Source organism: Bufo gargarizans, chromosome 1 (assembly GCF_014858855.1).
Source record: "Bufo gargarizans isolate SCDJY-AF-19 chromosome 1, ASM1485885v1, whole genome shotgun sequence".
In the NCBI taxonomy this organism is placed as follows: domain Eukaryota; kingdom Metazoa; phylum Chordata; class Amphibia; order Anura; family Bufonidae; genus Bufo; species Bufo gargarizans.
In genome coordinates this window covers 197,456,570-197,477,758 of record NC_058080.1, presented here as the reverse complement: position 1 = coordinate 197,477,758, position 21,189 = coordinate 197,456,570, and the positions used below count along the sequence as shown (strand labels likewise).

The 21,189-nt window shown below is 41.9% G+C and overlaps 1 long non-coding RNA gene across 1 annotated transcript; it reads right to left on the bottom strand.

Moving 5' to 3' along the window:
* Window positions 1-2,912: 2,912 nt before the first annotated feature.
* On the bottom strand, window positions 2,913-7,523 carry LOC122944577. The gene is made up of 4 exons (XR_006391033.1): window positions 7,465-7,523; window positions 6,831-6,901; window positions 4,546-4,590; window positions 2,913-2,972 (listed from the first exon to the last, which is right to left on the bottom strand). It is a non-coding gene; the product is annotated as an uncharacterized LOC122944577 (long non-coding RNA).
* Between the last annotated feature and the right edge of the window lie 13,666 nt (window positions 7,524-21,189).

Genomic DNA, 21,189 nt, shown 5'->3' with positions numbered 1-21,189 from the left:
GAATTTTCTCTTACACCACTATTTTTATACACAGACAACCCAGTAATTATCAGGATAGTCTGGTACATGTCGATATTGGTCCAATATAGTCGATTACAATCTTCTTTGTCTTCTATGTCTAAAAAAAGGTTGTTTTACTTGCCTGCATTACAACTGCACATTGATGTTGAAGGAATATACTTTTTGTGATCCTTGTACATCTCAGAAATATGCAATCAGACCTTACTTGTAGGCCCGATTATGTTGTTTATGTTTTGGTCTGTCCATGTAATTTATATTGATGAAGACTACCACTGAACTGAGACTGCATTTGAATAATCAAAAATTTTCAATACACAAGGAGCGAATAGATCTTCCAGACATTTTAAGGAAGCAAATCATAGGGTTAACCAGCTTAGATTCTGCATTTTGGACCATATCCTGCCCTTGCGAGGGGTTGGTGATAGAGAGTTGAGATTGAAGAGACATGAAGCAGAATGTGTTATGCAAGTGGGTGGGGACCCACTGTGCCACTGATCAGTCAGGGCAAGCAGCGATCAAGCAAAGTCTATAATCAAAGTGCAAGGTCAGGGGCAGGCAGCAACATCTGTTTAATTGAGAATCGGCGTCTGGTACACAGTAAATCAGAAACTTACCAAACACCTTCACACAAGGGACTAAACTAGCTTCAGGCAAAGATTGCTCAGGTGCCTTCCTAAGGCAGGAGGCGCCATTAAATACATGCTGCAACCCAGCCATAGTCTGGGAGATAAAGGGCGTACATGTGCTGCCTCACAAAAAGAGGAGAGAAGTGCCCACACATGCCCTAACAAACAGTACAGGACTCTAAGCAGGAAGGAGGATGCCAGAGACACATATCTGCACTCTTGCCAGCAAGGAAGGAGGCTCCAGTATGGGGCGCAGATACAACAGATTGTAGGCAAGGTGCATGGCAGCAGGAGGGAGCCTGGTGCCCATGCCCATGTGTGGGACAGCAGAGCAGTCACGGAGCGCTGGACTAACAGAATGAGCAAACCTTATTGCGGATGCAAAAAGGGGGGACATGGTGTCATAAGCCCTCAATTGGCATGTGCAATTAGGCAGTTGTTATGTTGTATTACTTACCTGGGTTACAAATGCCATGGTGCAGTCTGAGATCCTCAAGTTGCTGGAGAAGAAGCTGATTGGATATTGGAGTAACAATCAGCACGAGTTACCTGTTAAAAGAGAAGCAGCAGTTAATTGAGGCGCATTCCTGTAAGGCACACTGAAGAATCCAGATCTACGCCAGTCAAGACATGGAGGAATTACTTAAACAACTAATAGAAAAAGCATCCACACAAGGAGGGGAAGATTGGTTACGCTCCTGCTTACAGAGGGACAGTGAAGCCAGCGCTCCGCATCAGCAATCCATTAATTCAGTCTGCGCTGCTCATATTACTAAGAACGCAGAGCTGGAAAGGATGAACGAGATCATCGCGATACCAGACGCCGGCGAAGCTCCTCCTCCATTACCACCCAAAAAGAGAGTCCGCAAAGAGAAGCGGACTTTCTCTCCATCTCTACCTAATAGTAAACGCAGACAAACTATTTTGTGGCCTGCGCCACACAGCACTAGAAGAAACCAACAACATCAGCACCATACCTGCCAACGATCTCCAGAGCGAACGGCTGCAAGACAGCACGCACCAGCAACAGTAAAATCAACTGTCAACTCTCAGGAGGGTGAGCAACATCATACTGCTTTAAGCAGTGAATGTGCATTGCAGGGCACTGACAACACAATTAGTCACAATAGTAACCAAACTGAACATATTTCCCAGCTCACTCATTTCGTATAAGTGCAGCTACTCATGCACATACGATCGGACTTCAGTAAAAAGCTATTAAAAAGATTGGCAGATGGAAATCAGACAGGTATAAATTACACATAAGACCTGATTTATTGTATTAACTTTCTTTCAGAATTGAAGATTATTTGGATTTTGGGGTCCGAAATTATCCCGGCAGCGTGTAATCGCTCAACATTCAGGTTTAATTTGGATAACCTTGGGTTCGGTAATAAGGTAATTGTATTTTGGAGAGGCATACAGGACACGCATGTAAAGGACATATACGATTTATGTTTACATTTCAAAAGGATTTGGCCACTACTGAATTTAGTAATCATTCATGTAGGTTCCAATGATTTAGGTAAAATAAAAACACATTTACTTATTAATGAATTAAAAATCTATTTCTTAAATATACAAAAACTTATCCCTAAGGCAAGATTAGCATATTCTGAAATTATTCCGAACTGGGATTGGAACAATTTTATAGATAAAATTAGAGTAAACACAAATATTGAAAAATATATGAGAGACCACAATGGTTTGTCTTATAGACACTGCGAATTTGAAAGATTTGTGTTGGGCTGCCAATGGAAAACAAGCCTTGTCAGATATTGGCCTGGACATTTTTAATGTCCGCTTGCTGAACTTGGTAGAATGCGGTGGCGGTGTAGGCTAGTCATTTTTAGCCTTTTGGGCGTTGGGGTAACAGTCATTATAGGAGCGGACTAAATATGGATTGTCATGTTATGGTTAGTAAAGTTTTAGATAATTACAGAATTGATGGTATTAGTTGATAATATTAAATTTATATAAGTTTTAATAACATAAAACACTGTGGCCAATTATTGCCATTAAAGATTAACAATAAACAATAAATGTTAATAAGTAAGTTGGTGGCCTGGTCTTATTTTCTTTCTTTTTAAAATCTTTTTATTGATTTTATAACAAATATAAGGGTATACATACAGTATGGAGCGAACCATACTGATAAATTCAGTGTGGTGAGCCATGATGACATGGCACCTAACATTACAGTTAATATGTTGATTATATTATTTACTTACCTATGTGAAGAATGGGTTAACCCAGATGCTGTGGGTGCTTGCGCTGATATCTTCAAATTTGATTGGAGATCACTTTAACTGCCAGTTTGAGAACCTATAAAAGAACAGAAAATAACGATTTTGGCTCATTCACGTAAGTATTTTTCAAGAGACAGACCTGCGTTCATCTGTGTCATGGAAGATCTGTTGAAACAACTTATTTTCAGAGCAGAAAGCCAAGGGGGAGAAGAATGGCTGAGGAAGTGCTTACAGCAAGGACCGGACCAGCAAGAAGAGCTTCTTTTATCTTCTAATCCCGTCTGCTGCGCAGTACCTGGCGCGAGCGCCGAACTGATCGATCCTCCCTGCGATAATTTTTTGCGCATGCGCGAAAAACCTGAGACCCGCTCGCCGATTAAAAAACGTCAGCGGAGAGACAAGAGGGCATATTCCCCTTCACAATATGCGCCTCCTTCTAAGACCAAGAAAACCAACTTATCTTCAAGCCGAGCCAGCAGGAAAATTCAACGGCGTCATTTTCAACAGCATTCAACTGTCACTCAGGAGCCATCACCTGCTTCAACAGTTGATCATCCTCCTACATCATCTGCTTCTGGTGAGCTGAATTATAACTTTTTAAGTGACTGCAAACCGCAGGGCACTATTAATCAAGAGATTAATTCACTTGACATTGATTCTTCTAAATTGAAGATTCAGTTGTTTGATGAATTTTTACTTTACCTATCTAAAAAGGATGAATCACCAAAAAATGTTTGGTCTGGATTAGCAGATGTCAGTCAAGTTAATACCCTTAATAGTCTGACTGCTGCTAATTCAACCATTCAACCGTTCACTAATGTACCTAAAATGTCCAATATTAACCCTGAAATGGCAGTAATTCCTGAGCTTGAATTTAACTCAGGTATAAAAGAGACATCTGTTAAAGAAGTTCTGGCGTGTCAAATTTCTCCATTAGGGTTTCATTTACCCTTGAGCGTGAAAGAAAAAATTTGGAGAAAAGAATATGTTGAAATTTTTTCTCTTCTTCCTTCATCTAGTGAGAATTTAAAAAGTGAATTATTGAAAGACAAAAAATCAGATTCTGAAGAAAATAGAAAATTACACCAGAAATCCTTTTTTAACTGGCTGCAAGCATTTAATATATACGCAGCAGTTTTGGGTGAAAAATTTCCTAGTCTTTGTACTGGTTTATTTTACCATGTAGATACTATTTTGGAGGCATATAGAAATTTTGGCGGAATGGGTTGGTGTCTGTATGACGAATCCTTTCGTCAGAAACTTGCAGTATATCCGAATCTAAATTGGGGTAGTAAAGATGTCGGGCTTTGGTTGAATTTAATGCTCCCTAACAAAAACAATCTTTTTCGTCAACCCAATTTCATTAACGTCAAAAAAGGTATCTGTTTCGCATTTAACGAGTCGCATTGCAGATGGCAACATAATTGCAAATACCGACACGAGTGTTCTTTCTGTGCCGGTTCTCATTCAGCCTCAAAATGTTTTAAAAAACAAGGTATTCACTTCCCAATTTCTAACAAGGAAATTCAATCGTTTAAACAAGGTGACTCCGCTGAATTTGCCAAGAATAATTCAGTGGCTAGGTCATTACCCAAACATTCAGATGGCTAATTTATTAATTGACAGTTTTACCAATGGGTTTTTCATACCTGAATTTGTGGGTCCAGGTTGCATTCTAGTTGAAAATGCGTTATCTGTAAAACAAAATATTGACATTGTTAAAGAAAAAATTGAATCTGAAATTTTGGCAGGTAGGATTGCTGGTCCCTTTGATTCTCCCCCCTTCTTGAATTTTCGTATATCTCCTTTAGCTTTAGTTCCTAAAAAAGAACCAAATTCTTTTCGTCTTATTCACAATTTATCTTATCCTAAATTCAGTTCCTTAAACGATGAGATGAAAAAAAAAAAAAAAAAAAAAAAAAAAAAAATAAAGCCAGTGTGAAATACTCCTCATTTGATCAAGCTTTGTCTTTTTTACAAAAAGCAGGCCGCAATTCTCTTCTTGCCAAAGCTGACATTAAATCTGCTTTCAGACTACTACCTATAAACCCCATCGGTTATAATTCTTTGGGTTTTTATTTTCTCGATAAATTCTTTTATGATATGGCCCTTCCCATGGGATTCACCCTATCTTGCTTTTATTTTGAGGCGTTTTCAACTTTTCTACACTGGGTTATGGATATTCACTCAGGTAGTGGATTTTTACTACATTATCTCGATGACTTTTTATTTATAGGTCGTGTAGATTCGGATGATTGTATGAATCTTCTGAATAGATTCATTGGTATAGCTAAATATTTCTGCATTCCATTAGCTGTAGATAAAACTGTCTATCCTACTACGAATCTCAAGTGTTTGGGCATAGATATAAATACAGTAACAATGGAATTTAGCATACCAATGGAAAAAATCCAGAATACTGTTCAACAATTAACTCGCATATCCGGAAAAGAAAAAATTACGCTTAAACAACTTCAGTCTCTTTTAGGTTCTCTTAATTTTATTTCTCGTGTGATTCCCATGGGAAGGGTCTTTTCTAAAAGATTGTATGCTGCCACATCAGGTAAGTCCTCACCTCGATCCCATATTCGCATCACCAAACAACTAAAGGATGACATTTCAGTTTGGTTGCAATTTTTATGTGAATTTAACTGTCACACCATTTGGCAGGAAGAGTTTGTTGGCTCAGACACCTTGTCTCTTTATACAGATGCGTCTGGTGCTATTGGATATGGTGCTTATTTTGACAACTTTTGGTCTGCCGAACGTTGGCCTTTAAATTGGATTACTAATAACAAGTACTCAAAAATTTGGTTTTTCTAGAATTATTTCCAGTTCTAGTTTCTCTAACAATTTGGTCCTCAGTGTTTCAGAATAAGAGAATTCTGCTAAGGTCGGACAATATGGGAGTAGTTTTTTCCATAAACTGTTTAACTTCAAAGTCTCCGTTAGTTTCTTCATTATTGCGTAAGATAGTTTTTCAATGTCTAAAATTTAACATTTGGATAAAAGCTAGATTTATTTCTGGGAAAACTAATTATATTGCTGATTATTTGTCCCGACAGCGCTTCAAGGAATTCTTCTTAATGACACCTCGAGCTTCCCGAATGGGAATTCCTTGTCCAACTCATCTTTGGGAGATATCAGAGGATTAACTAATGAACTTATTTTTGGTTCATTAGCCAAGAATACATGGGCAGCATATTCTGCCGCATGGTTGGATTGGAAGCTTTTCTGCATATCTCAAAAAATTTCTTACATTGATTTTAATTTAGGGAATTTTATCAAATTTATTATATATCTTTACAACAACGGTTTACAAGCCGATTCTATTTCTAAAAAATTATCGGGCATTTCTTTTTTCTTTAAATTAAAAGGCGAAAGCTCTATTCTGAATAATTTTATCATTAAACAAATGATTAAAGGTATCAAAAGAAAGTCAGTCCACAATGTTAAGACCAGCCCTTTATCTATTGAATTGTTACAAAAGGTCATATGTAATTTAGTATTAGTTTGTTCTTCGGAATATGAAACCAATTTATTTTCTGCAGCATTTTCTATAGCTTTCTTTGCTGCTCTAAGATTAAGCGAGATTGCTGCAGACAATAAAATCTCAAATCCCCCATTATTGATATAGGACCTTCAAAAGTTGTATGGATTTTTGGTGATGAACTGATTCAATTGGCTGAGAGAAGATCTGCTTTTAGACATTCTACTGTTAATTTAGGTTATTCAGCAGAATTTTCCATAAACTGGTTTTCCTTTGCTGACCTTAAAATTTCTGATATCTTCAAGAATGTCAGCCTTATATATTCAAAAATGTCGAAACCTGACCTGTTTATTTTACATATTGGCTCGTTTGATTTGGGAAAAATCAAAACGCATTTGTTAATTTATGAATTAAAAGAATTGTTATGTAAAATATGCTACTTACTTGATGGTGTTGTACTCGTATTTTCTGACATCATCCCAAAATTTTCTTGGTTCAATTCTGAGTTATCCTTTCTGGAAACAATTAGGAAAAGAATTAATAAAAAAATGGAGATTTATTTGAAGGAAATTGGTCATGGCAATTACAGACATGTTGAATTAGAAGGATTCGTTAGAGGACTTTACCAAGAAAAGGATGATCAGCTTTCTGATATTGGATGTGATATATTCATTTCAGATTTGCAGAACATAATTGATAATGGTTTTTATTAAAGGCTTGCAATGTTTATTGGGCCACTTGTTTTTATGTGGCGTTGTGGGGTTAAGTCACTCTCTGAGTGGACTGAGTGTTATATGGTTTATTGGTTTAAATATTTACTTATTTATATTTGAGAATAAATTGGATTAACCAGATTATAATTAATTGGTTAAGTAATAAGCATTGCGGCCTTTAATTACCCAACTAAATAAATAAAGATATTTGCTTAAATTCTATTTTGAGTGATGATTTATTCTATTTTGTGAATTGGAGCGTATGACATCATGGAGCGAACCATACTGATAAATTCAGTGTGGTGAGCCATGATGACATGGCACCTAACATTACAGTTAATATGTTGATTATATTATTTACTTACCTATGTGAAGAATGGGTTAACCCAGATGCTGTGGGTGCTTGCGCTGATATCTTCAAATTTGATTGGAGATCACTTTAACTGCCAGTTTGAGAACCTATAAAAGAACAGAAAATAACGATTTTGGCTCATTCACGTAAGTATTTTTCAAGTTCCCTCCCTCCCTTCCCTATTTATTTTGTCGCTTTGCTTATTGACGGGGGTTAAGTCACTCTCTGAGTGGACTGAGTGTTATATGGTTTATTGGTTTAAATATTTACTTATTTATATTTGAGAATAAATTGGATTAACCAGATTATAATTAATTGGTTAAGTAATAAGCATTGCGGCCTTTAATTACCCAACTAAATAAATAAAGATATTTGCTTAAATTCTATTTTGAGTGATGATTTATTCTATTTTGTGAATTGGAGCGTATGACATCAGTGGAGTAAAGCAGATTCTACAGTAGTATACAAGCGAGTCAGCACAAAATGGTGTAAAGCAATTTAGACAAAGGTACAATTTTAGTGCGTTTCAATACAGCCTGACAGACTATGGTGAAAGGAGCACGCAAAAATGCAAGAACTGATATTACCATTAAACTTAACCTTTGCAACCTGTTATCTAATGGCTTCTTGTCAGTGAACGAGAAGGCCGTGTTAACCGGTCCTCTTGGGGCTGGAGCATGCCTGGGACGAGATCTTATGTAGGACTCCTATGTGTCTGAACAGATAACATAAGATCTGACGTCCCCCCTTTATTATAAAGGTAACCTTCGTCCGGCCGAAGCGAGATGCCAAGGGGTAGCACCCAGCTTCTGACATTAATGATTGTCAAGTAGGGGGAAACAATAAAAAGGAGATTTAACAGGTAAACAGGAGGGGAGAGGGGAGGGGGGGGTTAGGGGGAACAAGGCGGAAAGACACGCGTTAACCACCAGTGTGAGAGTGGGAATCTGAACCACAAGGATATAATGTAAGAAAAGGCCATGGAGAGCTGGCTGGAGTGACCAGGCATCCTACCAATGCAGCGTATAAAATTGGTGTCAGGCATCTCTGGTAAGAAGTTGCTCTAAGCCAGGGAGAAATCATGAAGTGGTCACCTGTGGGTGAGAACTAAGAGAGGAAGTGTCCAGTTCTTTAATCTGATGAGTGGTGATATAGTCGATATTATCTCTCCAAGGGGACCAGATTTTCAGGTACTTGTGATGCGAGCGTGTTTCCCAGTGTGACAACTCTTCTAGTCTGGCTAAAGCTTCTACTTTACCTTTCCACTGGGATATTGACGGTGGGGTAGTAGACTTCCAATTGTGGGCAATTAGAAGTCTGGCTGCTGCCAGGAGGATATTCAAAAGTAACTTTTTAAGGTTGGCTAAAGGGTGTGTAAGTAGAGACAGGAGGGCTGTCTTGGGGCAAGTAGGGAGTGAATCTTTGTTTAATCCCAGTATGACTCTAATTAAGTTAAAGATTTTATCCCAATACGTCTGAATATATGGGCATGACCACCAAATGTGTAGGAAGGAGCCTTTCTCAACTAGGCATCTCCAACATCTGTCAGAAGAGCTACTATACATCATGCTCAATCTTACTGGGGTTAGATACCACCTGGTGAGTACTTTGTATGCATTCTCTTGTATTGTGACACATCTAGAAGACAATCTAGGTGCGCTCAACAATGTACTCTTATCCTCTGCCGAGAATTTTAAGTTTAAATCCCTTTCCCATTTCTTTAAGAAATATAAGGAGGGGGGGAGTTCCAGTAGTTGCAAATTCTTAGAGACAGTGGAGATTATTTTTGTAGGGTAGAGAGTTTGTGAGACTAGTTTTTCAAACCAGGATAATGTTGAATTTGTTCCCATTTTCTTAATGATGGGGCTCACAGAATTCTTCAGACAAGAGTATTGCACCTGACTAAAATTGAGTAATTGGAACTTCTTTATTATGTTTGTAGCACTTAGAAGGGTACCTTCACTATCTAGGAGTTCCTCTATAGGAAGTGTGGAGTTTCGTATTTGTGTAGGTAAGATTTTAAAACTCTCCTCGTTTAGACTAAGGCAATCTTTGATGTTCATGAGGGGGGAGAGGAAGGGCATACAATGACTTCTCACTTCTGGGATACTCCATATTGACAGAGTGGTTAATATGAGTGGATTATCTGTGATCCTGGATGTGGCTTTCCCGGTTTCAGACATTAGTAGAGGTCTGATCGGGCAACCTATCAATTTCTCTTCCAAGGGGATCCAGAGCTTGTGTTTAGGCTGTCTCAGTAGGTCAATAATCCTATTAATGTGTACCGCTCTGTGGTATCTTGTGATGGAAGGGAAACCAATTCCACCTTTAACAAAGGGCAGCAGTAAAATATTGTTAGAGATTCTGGGTTTTTTGTTTCCCCAGATGTAGGATGAACAAATCTTCCTAAACGAATTGAAAAAGCTACTAGGTAGTTTTATTGGTAGGACTTGTAGTAAATAGGTGATTTTAGGCACTATAAGGGAATTAAAAATATTGCGCCTACCTAACCAGGAAATGAAGGAGGGAGACCACGAGTTTAAAATATCAGGTATTGTTCTGAGCAGAGGTGGAAAATTAGCCTCATATAATTTAGCTAAGTCAGATGTAATGTTTATGCCTAGGAATTTTATGTGAGATTGCGTCCATTCAAATGGGGAGTTTGCTTTGAGCTTTTTTAAAACACTGGGTGGGAGATTTATGTTCATAGCCTCAGACTTTGGCAGGTTGATTTTGAAGTTGGCAATGAAGCCAAATTCTGTGAACACTTTGATGATGGTTGGAAATGCTTGTAGGGGATTAGATACTAGCAACAAAAGGTCGTCTGCATAGGCTGCTTGCTTGCAACCCCTTTATCTCTTTTGACTGTCTGATAAACTGTAAGAGTGGTTCTATTATGAGAATAAATAGGATTGGAGAGAGAGGGCATCCTTGTCTAGTCCCATTATTAATTTGGAACGGGTGAGAGAGAATGTCATTGATTTTTAAATTTGCACTGGGTGAGCCATACATTGAGAAAATGGCAGTTATGAAGCGTTCGGGAAATCCAAATTTGGCTAAGGTGTTTTTAATGAATGCCCAGGCCACCCGATCAAATGCTTTCTCCGCATCTGTTCCCAAAACCACCAAAGGAGTCCTGGCCCTCTTTGCCAAGGCTATGGTATTGATTACTTTGTAAGTGTTATCTTTGCTTTCTCGGTTAGGCACAAACCCAGTTTGGTCAGGGTGCACTAGATCCTGCAGTAGCGGTTTTATCCTATCAGCTAGAACTCTTGCGTAAATCTTTATGTCCAGATTCAACAAAGAGATGGGTCTGTAGCTTGAGCATAGACTGGGGTCCTTCTGTGGCTTCGGGATTAGGGTGACATGGGCATTCACAGCTTGCGGTAAAAACGCCTTGCCTGAGAGGGCAGCATTGAATGAGTTGAGTAAGTGTGGCATTAGCGTGTCTTTAAAAAAGATGTAGTGTATCAAAGGAAGGCCGTCAGGTCCTGGGGCTTTGCCTTTCGCCATTTGTTTTAGGGTGGCTGAAATTTCGGAGGGTGAAATTGGGGTGCATAGCTCAGAGGCCTGAGTAGGGGACAGCGAGGGAAGTGAGAGGTTGTCTAAGAAGGCTGCCGTTCGGGCTGCCTTCTCTGCACGGGTGTTTTCAGAGTCAGATTTATCTATATTATAAAGCGCCGAATAGAATTTGTGAAAGGCGTTTGCAATTTCCAAATCTTTTTCCACTAGATCTTTCCTATCGTTTCGGACGGCCGAGATCCTGGATTTCCTTTTGCGCTGTCTTATTAGGGCTAGCATGAATTTGGTGGGTTTGTTGCCATGGGCGAAAAACTTTTGCTTTAGGGCCATGTATAGTTTTGCTGATTGTTTGTTTAGAAGTCCTTTAAGCTCATCTCTAATTGAAGCCAGTTCTATTAAATGGTGGTCAGAGCGGGACCTTTTGTGGGCAATTTCTAGCTTGGATAATTTGTCGTAGAGCTCGGCTGTTTTAGCGAGTCTTATCTTGTTAATGTGTGAGGCTGTGGAGATAAGCTCGCCCCTAATGACTGATTTATGTGCTTCCCAAATTATATGTGGGGATAGCTTGTCTGACTCATTCACCGTGAAATATTCTATCAACTTTTCCTTTATCTTTTCGCTGACCTTTGTGTCATCTAGCAAAGTCTCGTTCAACCTCCAAATAAAGGTTTTGGGACGAGTGTTAGTTAATTTCCAGGTGATGAAGATTGGGGCATGGTCAGAGTGGACCATGTTGCCAATGTGCGTTTGAGCGCATAAGTGTATTTGGGATATAGGCACCAGAATATAGTCTATTCTATGATAGGAGTTATGAGGAGCCGAGAAAAAAGTAAAATCTTTTTCCCGGGGGTTGTTCGCTCGCCACGCATCTATGAGATTGCTATTGTGTATAAGTTTCTTTATGCAGTTGAGGGTTTTAAAAGGGACAGAGGACTTCCCTGATGAGGTGTCGAGTAGTGGGTTGAGGGCAACATTAAAATCCCCGGCTATGATTACTATGCCTTCTCTGAAATCTTCGAATCTTTGCCAAGTTTTTTCAAACCAAATTTTCTGGGCCTCATTGGGTGCGTAAAAATTGGCGAACGTATATATTTGGGAATTAATAGTTCCTTTTACTAAGATAAAGCGACCATTTGGATCTGTTAGTGTGTCAGTCATGTTAAAATCAAGTTGTTTATGAAAGCCTATACTAGTGCCAAGTCTGTTTGAGTGTGGGGAAGAGCTATGAAACCATTGGTTGTAATATGACCTGGAGAGATTAGGGATCCGATTATTTTTAAAATGTGTTTCTTGTAGTAATATAACTTTGGATTTTTCTTTGTGTAGGTAGTGTAGGATCTGACCTCTCTTACATGGATTTTTTAGACCTTTAACATTGTATGATGCAATGTGAATGTCAGCCATGTTGGTATTTGAGATGGGGGAGAGCAAAACTTACATGTCGTCGGATGCCTGGTTCGACTCCATTTCTGATGTCTGGTGGAGTGGTTGGTGGTGACAATAGTACAGATGAAATGCTTTTGTGGGGGGGGTGGAAAGGAGCTAGAAAATAGAGGAAATAACGTCAATACAAAGAATAAACTTAATATGAACGAACCTCTGCTGTAAGAGGAAACTTGGGATTTCATTCTCCCAACGTAGGACCAATTCAGGTCCGTACTTCTAGTCCAAAATAGAAGTACTCTGCCCTGAGAACAGTACAGGGCCAGCATATGAGGCATTAACAGTAAACACATAGGTGTCACGGCCATGGCTATGACCGTGACTCTCTATCCGCATGCGGTTGCCTGCGGTTTCGTGTGGGTTAAAACCACAGGTGAGGGCCGCTGGCGTGTGGCCTAACTTGTGGTTGCCGCGGGCAACCCGTTGGCTCATGTGTATGTGCAGCAGCAGTCTGAGCGTGGCTAGGCAGCGTGCTGCAGTAGCATGCGGTCTCACCTGACTCCCTTTTTGTTAGGTGTGTGTGTTTTGTGCACGGTGTATTATGTTTTGTGTGCACTTCCCCTTATATGTGTGTTTTCCCTTCTGTGTGCTGGAAGGGTTAACTTCCTTCCCAGTGTGTGTGATGTCACTGGGTGTGGTTGACCGGTGGGTGTGGCTTTTTGGCCTATATAGCCTGAGTCTCTTGCAGGCTTCAGTAGGTTGCTTCAGCCCTGCTAGCTGGAGCAGCCTCCTGTGTTTTTGATCTGCCTGTGAGAGCCACCACTGTGGTCATAAGTTTAAGTTTAAGTTTATGTTTAAGTTCAGTTTGTCTTTATCTGTGTGATGTTCGGTCTATGCTTTCTTGTATAGTTGTGTGCTGCCATGTATCTGGGTTCCGGTGTGTGGATGTATTTGTGGACTTCAGATTTCCTGCACACTGGTCCAGTCAGCAGGGCTGTGGCAGGTGGCTGGAACTAGTGCAGCACCTGCCATATACATTGGTTTGCATTTGTGTTCCCCTTTTCTCTACAGCTTGGCCTTTGGGACTCCTGATCCTCCCTGTCTTGGAGGAGTGGGTTGTCCTACTCTGTCAACTAGGTCAGGGCCGACTTGAGGGCTTGTAGGGACTTTAGGTTCCGGCGTATGAGCCCTCCTACCATCAAGGTCGGCTCATACTGACAGGAGACAGGGTCAGCGTTAGGGACGCAATAGGCGGTGACCTGCTCCCTAATGCTGTGGTCCTGGCCAAGCAGCGACCGGACATCCTCTAACAACACACAGCTGAGGATTTCCCCCACCCTCAGCCGTGACAGTATGACCACAGTGGTGGCTCTCACAGGCAGATCAAATACGCAGGAGGCTGCTCCAACTAGCAGGGCTGAAGCAACCTACTGAAGCCTGCAAGAGACTCAGGCTATATAGGCCAAAAAGCCACACCCACCGGTCAACCACACCCAGTGACATCACACACACTGGGAAGGAAGTTAACCCTTCCAGCACACAGAAGGGAAAACACACATATAAGGGGAAGTGCACACAAAACATAATACACCGTGCAAAAAACACACACACCTAACAAAAAGGGAGTCAGGTGAGACCGCATGCTACTGCAGCACGCTGCCTAGCCACGCTCAGACTGCTGCTGCACATACACATGAGCCAACGGGTTGCCCGCGGCAACCACAAGTTAGGCCACACGCCAGCGGCCCTCACCTGTGGTTTTAACCCACACAAAACCGCAGGCAACCGCATGCGGATAGAGAGTCACGGTCATAGCCATGGCCGTGACAATAGGTGAGATGAAGACGTGAGTGTTATTATGAAACTACTAAGATAATAGCAGTTACCCTAAGCGACCCACTAGATCATAGAGGGTGCATATGAAAATCTCAGTGAAAACCTAGGCGTAGTGAAGCAATATCGCCAGTCGCCCAGACCCAGTCCCCACCTGGAACTGAGACTTGTGTTTCATCTACACATACCAAATAAGAGGTTCTACTATTGGGGGTCTAAGCGGCTAGCAATCCGGTCACCACGCCCGGCTATAAAGAGAGGGCCGTAAAAGCTGAGACAAGTCCACAGAGAAACTCGAGATGCCCATTCAGTCTTCCTCAGGAATGATGCGTCTGGGGGTTAGTTTCCCATGCTTCTTTTTGGACTTTGTGGACTTGCCATTTCCGACTAATTCCCATGCGGTAGGAGGCAGGATATCTTGTGGTATGGAAATATCATTTGTGGCAGACCAGTCTGGAATGTCCACTTCTTGTATCTCCAGTGCTTCAAGAATGTCAGGGAGGTCCTTTGGTGATCTCAGGATAAATTTATTTTCTTTCCATGTGATCAGCATTCCGAATGGGAAGAGCCATCTAAAGGCGATGCGTCTGTGTCTTAGGTGATCTGTGAGTGGCTTCAGGGCTCGTCTCTTATTTAGAGTGGCTGGGGCAAGATCTTGGAAGAGAAGGATTGGGGCGCCTTCATATGTGATGTTCTCACTTTCTCTGGCATTTTTCATAATATGGTCTTTCTGTGCGAAGTTTAGCAACTTGCAGATGATGTCTCTAGGAGGGTCGCCAGATTTTGGTTTGGGGCGGAGGGCACGGTGGGCTCTTTCAATCATAATAGGGTCCAGATACTCTTCACCCAGTAGTGCTTTGCAGATTTCTTTGACCGCATTGGGTATAGCCTCATTGGCCACCGACTCTGGGACACCTCTGATTCGGATGTTGTTTCTTCTTCCTCTATTGTCTTGATCCTCAATGTAATCGTATAGGTAATTTATGTGACTTTGATAGACTGAGAGGACGGCAGAGTTCTTGTTTGTGTAATCTGACACAGCTGTTTGAGAGGACTCTAAGGCATCAACTCTCTGACCCACTTGTCTCATTTCACGTTTTATTTTGGATAATTCCTCTAAGACGGGGTTTAAAGCTTTAGTTAAGGCTTGAGAGATGAAGGATCTGGAAATAGGTAACTCAGATGATGTCTCGAAGGATTCTTCTTCTTCGCTCTCCCTATCAGGAAGAGGAGCTAACTGTTTCTGTGAGTTATTTTTAGAAGCAGATGAAGGGATCCCTTGGCTTGAAGTGTTCTTCTTCATCATAAAGCGATCTAAATCGGATTGAGAAAGAGATGGTGTCTTTGCTTGTTTCTGAGAGTCCTGTTCCGCCCCCCTGTATCTGCCCACTTTTACCATAAGTGCGATTGATCTTGCCTTAAATGCGAATTATGTTCACCACTTCATCATAGGTTAAAAGAGCATCACTTTATTGAGTACATGGATGGTGGAGGGGTTTAAGATCAGGAACAGGCTAAATTAAACCATGTTGTGGAAAGATGTGTTGCAATCCACAAAGTCTGGTGCTGTGTCAAAAAATTGGGTTACTGTCCCTTTAAATTGAAATGTTAAACAGCTAGTAAAGCACCTGAGTAAGCTCCTGATTGTGTTTGTGGGCTCAGGAGTAGTAAATGATCTTGTGCTTGAGTTAGATTGACTAGCCCTGTATCAGAAGCTGGAGCCAGCAAAGTCCAGAACGCTGTGCGTTGTACTGATACTGCAGCTGAAGCCCCGAGCGGCGCAACAGTCTCACAAGTGAGTGATTGGGGCTGCACAACGGATCGGAGTGGGGAGGGTAGAGGGGGGTACCTTAGGCTTTGGATCTGGTACCTGTAGACGGATCCCCAGCTGCCGGGTGGGTCGTTGTCTTGGACCGCAAAATGGTGCCGCTAAGTACCGGAGGTTTCAGGTGTTAGATCGCGTCAGCCAAGGTATCACTCCGGAGCCGCTTACAGTGATCAGCGGGGGTGCAGCTTCAGCGTCGGTCACTGTTTCTGAGCTGCTGTAGCCTCCGGACTGTTGCTGGGACTTCAGATGCTGCAGGGACACTAGGTGCAATGGTGCTACAGCCGGGGTGTATGTAGAGGACTCACCCGTTCCTATGTTCCTTGTGAGGCTGTGATTTTCTGCCTCAGCGCTTCTTCTGGACACCCAACAGGACTGTGACTCTGACCTTCAGCCGGAGGTCCGGATCTTCAGAAAGGCTGCCTGCAGTATGGTCACGGCGCTCCTCCTCTCTGTCCGTTCTGGTTTTAGGTAAGTGCACTGCCACTCTCTGGGCCGTCTGCCGCCGCTGAGCGTCTTGCTTGTCCCTGCGCCGTGAGGTGGCGTTCGGGGATTATAACTATAGCCCGCGGTCTTAGGCCCGGACTAGGCCACAACGTCCAGCGCTGTTGCAGGGACTTGATTCACCTCGGGTGTAGCTGCGGTGGCGATCGGACGCTTCTTTCAATCCTCCAGGTATGGGGGATCTCGCCAGGTTATATTTTTGTAGACTCACCGCTCCTGGGAGTTAGTCGGCTGGTCCACTCCCCACTGGCTTTAGCAGGCCGCGTCCACTATTTCAGCTTCAGGCCGTATTAAACAGCACTGCCGGCGGTAGTCTTGTAGTTGTGGCTTCTCCTTGTTCTCCGATTTTATTACTTCGTAGAGAAGGTCTCCTCCGAGATGTTATTTGTGGAGATATCTCTCTTGACAGCCGGCCGTCCGGCCCACGCGATTCAGGCTTTGGTAGGCCGCAACTTTATATATCCTCCCGGATTAAGTTGTGAGTCCGATGAACGGATATTTATAACCAGCTAAAGTGGGTCTGTTGCAGGATAGCGTTTAAAAACGCTTTTGGGTTATTTTAATGGCTTGATGCCTTTAGATTCTTTTATTAGAACAGGAGCTGCAGTTCAGTGCGTCCTTTCTCCTTTGCAGTTAGCTCCGCCCATCGGTCTGGTCTTATTTTATTCACTATCAATGTATCAAAAGATGGGTAAATGTGACACCGTGGATTAGTAGACTGGGGGGGGGGGTTTGCATCCATAAGGTCTTAATATTGATTATTCGCTACAAGCATTTATTTGATCATTACCCAGATTGATGCTTTTAACCTGCTATACGTTCCTCAGCATATGTGTTGATCTTTTTATTATAACTTGATTTTAATTTGTTCTTGTTTCTTTTTCTGACACTAATTTTAATTCTGAATGAGGTGCTCACAATGGATTGGATGAGATGGATGGACCTTATCTAGTGCCTGTGATTTCAACCACTCCAACATGATTGTCTTTTTATAGGAGTGTTATTGTTTGTAAATTGTTTTAAAATAAAGTAGGGTTATGACCTTTTTGGTAATTAAATATTATATTATTGGAGAAACATACTTATCGGTGTTATCACTCTCTAGTGTTTGTTGCAGCAATGTCTTTGAGCCATATGCACATTAGGAATGGTCATCGTGCCTGAGAGAAGCAGATCTCCTGCACTGAGTAGTGGGTGCATCGATCCACCCTGAGATGACACTACGTTAAATAGTACCAAGCCTTTTTTAGTCAATTTTGGTCATTTTTCCCTACTACTATCTACGGGTATTTGGATTTGCCCTTTTGTATGTATATTTTTCAAGCTTTTAAGATGGTGGCTCTACACATCCCGAAACCCTGATAAACAGTCACGGTTGTTCGGATGAGGTGCAGCTGAGATTGCGTGATGTGTCTTGTGCGACTTTTCCCCCTATGGACATGCGCACTGGGTTACCCTCTTTAGACATCTGACAGGATTCCGGGTGGTCCTTCTGTTGTGTAGCATGTGGTGTGGCCGGATCTATGGACACAAACATGACTTAGATATGGCAACCTTTTTCACCTCCTTCCTCTTCCCTTTTTTGCATATTCATAAATGGTGAGCGCTTCAACAGATGTTTTAAATTATTGATTAGCGATTAGAGGGTTTATGCACTTTGCCTCTTTGGCCATGGACATGTTTAGAATACATTTGGAAACATGTATGAATTTTGTTATGATCATGTTTTATGATTATATGTTTTTTTATGTAATGGAGAATCATGTATTTTTGCATATTTTGTTTGATTAGACTGATGGATGTTGATTGACTCTATATGTGAATATTGATTCTTGAAAATGGCTAAAACGTTGCTGTTCTTCATTTGGTGAATAAAACTTTAGCACCAAAGTGTTGCCTGCTTTGTTGTTTTTGTGGATTCGTGAGGATTTGGAATTGATCTCTCTGGAGGCTTGCACCCATTTTACTTATTTTTTTCATTTGGACTTTCACTGCTTCAACTGTTGCTTGTTACTTGGTGATTACTCTGGATATTAGCTGGTGTTCATAATAATGTGACTCAACTGTGTATATTAGAGTATAGATAAGCAAATCTTTTCTAAACAAATCAGCCAACGCTTTTGCAATTTTTCAGTGAATCATGTAAAAACGCCATCCAAAGTCATTTTACTATGAATAATGGTGGGGAAAACCATGAGGGAAGAAGAGGGAGGATCACATGACACTGTGAGGAAGTAGAGGATGGGGCTACCGTGATTGGATCAGACTCAGAGGTGGACAGACAGCCTGATCTGTTAATCAAAGGCATCGGGGTTGCTGAGGAGGAGATGATTAATTATTTCAGTGGGAGGCAGAGCTAGAAAGAACTGGGTCCTCGGGCACACTGGCTAGAATGGCAAGATGTATGCTTGATTGCTTACGTAATGACAGGGGCGATGGATTATTGGATAGCCATGCTTTTAGACCCTTGCTATAAAATACAAATGGGGGAATGTTTTCCTCTTGCTGAAAGGGAGACCAAAGGACTTTATTACCAAGAAATTCTGTGTATGCAGCTTGCCACAGCTTTCGGTGAGCAGACGTCTGACACACATGTCTAAGGCTCCTCTCTGCCCCCCTTCCCCCCGCAGAGTTACCCACCTCCTGCTGTCTCTGCTACCACAAGCAGCATAAGTCACAACAACCAGTTAAGTATCATTATTATGATGGAGCAATTTTTTTCATGTGTCCTCCCAGGCTGAGGCAAATCAGCAAACAGACACCTACCACCTTAACAATCAGGATCAGTCCTACCTGGACTTTGGCTTTTTCCCAGTGCATTCTGTGTTCCCTGACACCATGGACTTCTGGACAGGCCCGAATTTGCCCAGAATTCTCTCTCTGTTCATTCTTGCCCAGCCTCCAGTGTCATCTCAGCCTACCATCATCTTCTATACCATCTGGCTGCTGCCACCATCATGCCCTGCCACTGTCTGCTTGCCAACCATCATGTTCTTAATCATATCACTGTTGTTTCCATTATGCCATTGCCGTTGTCTGCCTGCCTACCAATATACCTCCATACCATAGGACTGCAGCTACCCCCTGCTGCTAATCCACTACAGCCACTTCCATTATCCCTACCGCCACTACTATTACCACTACACAGTCATCATTACTACTTCTAATACCACCTCGAAGAAGCCACACACACCTCTATTGTCTTGTCGGTCTCGTGCTGTGCTGCTACAACAGCAAGCCCCCCAGGAGCCAGTGCAGAAGATAGGAGTAGTAATGGCTCTGGCGAGGTGTTATATCATGGTGTATTCCCTCCGGATGTTTCTGCATGGGGATTGGGACAGTGTTGCAGAAGTATAAGTGTAACAGTCTCTCTTTAGTTAGTGCAGAATATAACTTATGGTACATCCAGCAGTTGTAGTACAAAGTGCAGTTTCGCTCAACTGGTGATGACGTATGATGGCTAGTTAAATGGTAATAAAAATTGTGCTTGCAAGCACTTATGGATATAGGTGTCCAATATATAATGCAGACTAAGTTAATCTGACCTGGATGTTATCTTGTTAATGGGTGTCTGAACTGTAGCCCCTTACATGAAGAGTATGTAAAGCTGTGAATTTGATGTTCACTATGCTGTCTAGGCATACTGATGCTTTTGGAAGCAGTCTTCTTGACTATGACAATCTTCCTGGAGAGAAGGTCTAAGGAGAGCACTAGGTAAAATTCCCTGAAGATGGCGCTGAGACATCAGCTACTTTCCTCTTCATTGTCTCTTAGGAACGATCCTTCCTGGTAGAAAGTACAACCAGCCTACTCATACCAAAAGGTGAAGAAAAAGAGTGGTTGACCTTGTTCCTGCCAACCATTGCCAACAAAACCTCATTTGCTAGATTCAATGGCAGAAACAAGGTATAACACAATAAATTACAATAATACATAACAAGTAATTGCAGATACCGCAGGTTTTGGGGTACTGCACTACTGTTGCCACTCCTATTGTGACAACATGCCACTATTACCCTGCCCTTTCCATATACACACTGTACTGATGCTGCTCCCAATTAAAACAAAAAAAATTTCCAGACTTGGTCAGAACGAACCCCTTTCTGATGTGACAATTAATACGTGTGCATTTATGAGTATTTGGCAGGCATTCTGGCCCCGTTATGGCATAATTTTTGGGTGCTTGTGCTGAACAAGCCACTCTTTCTTCTGAAATTAACAATAGTGATGGACGAACATCAGCCGGGACGAACAAATGTTCATGAACCGCGCGTTCGCGGCGGGCCCCATTCACTTTAATGGCAGGCGAACCTGAAAAACCTTCAGGTCATATTTGCAGTCAGCAAACACTTACTAGAAGTACACCAATAGTACCCCAACATAGACAGTGATATACTAGAGGGGGATCATTGGCAAAAATTCCCACAAAAAATATGTATTTTAACTGCCTCCGGATCGCCTAACGCAGGATCGCGGTCCGGAGGCGGCAGCTCTGCGCAGAGTGACGCATATACGCGTCATCTTGCGTGAGGCGAGATTTCCTGTGAACGCGCGCACACAGGCGCGCGTTCACAGGATCGGAAGGTAAGCGAGTGGATCTCCAGCCGGCCAGCGGCGATCGTTCGCTGGCAGGCTGGAGATGCGATTTTTTTAACCCCTAACAGGTATATT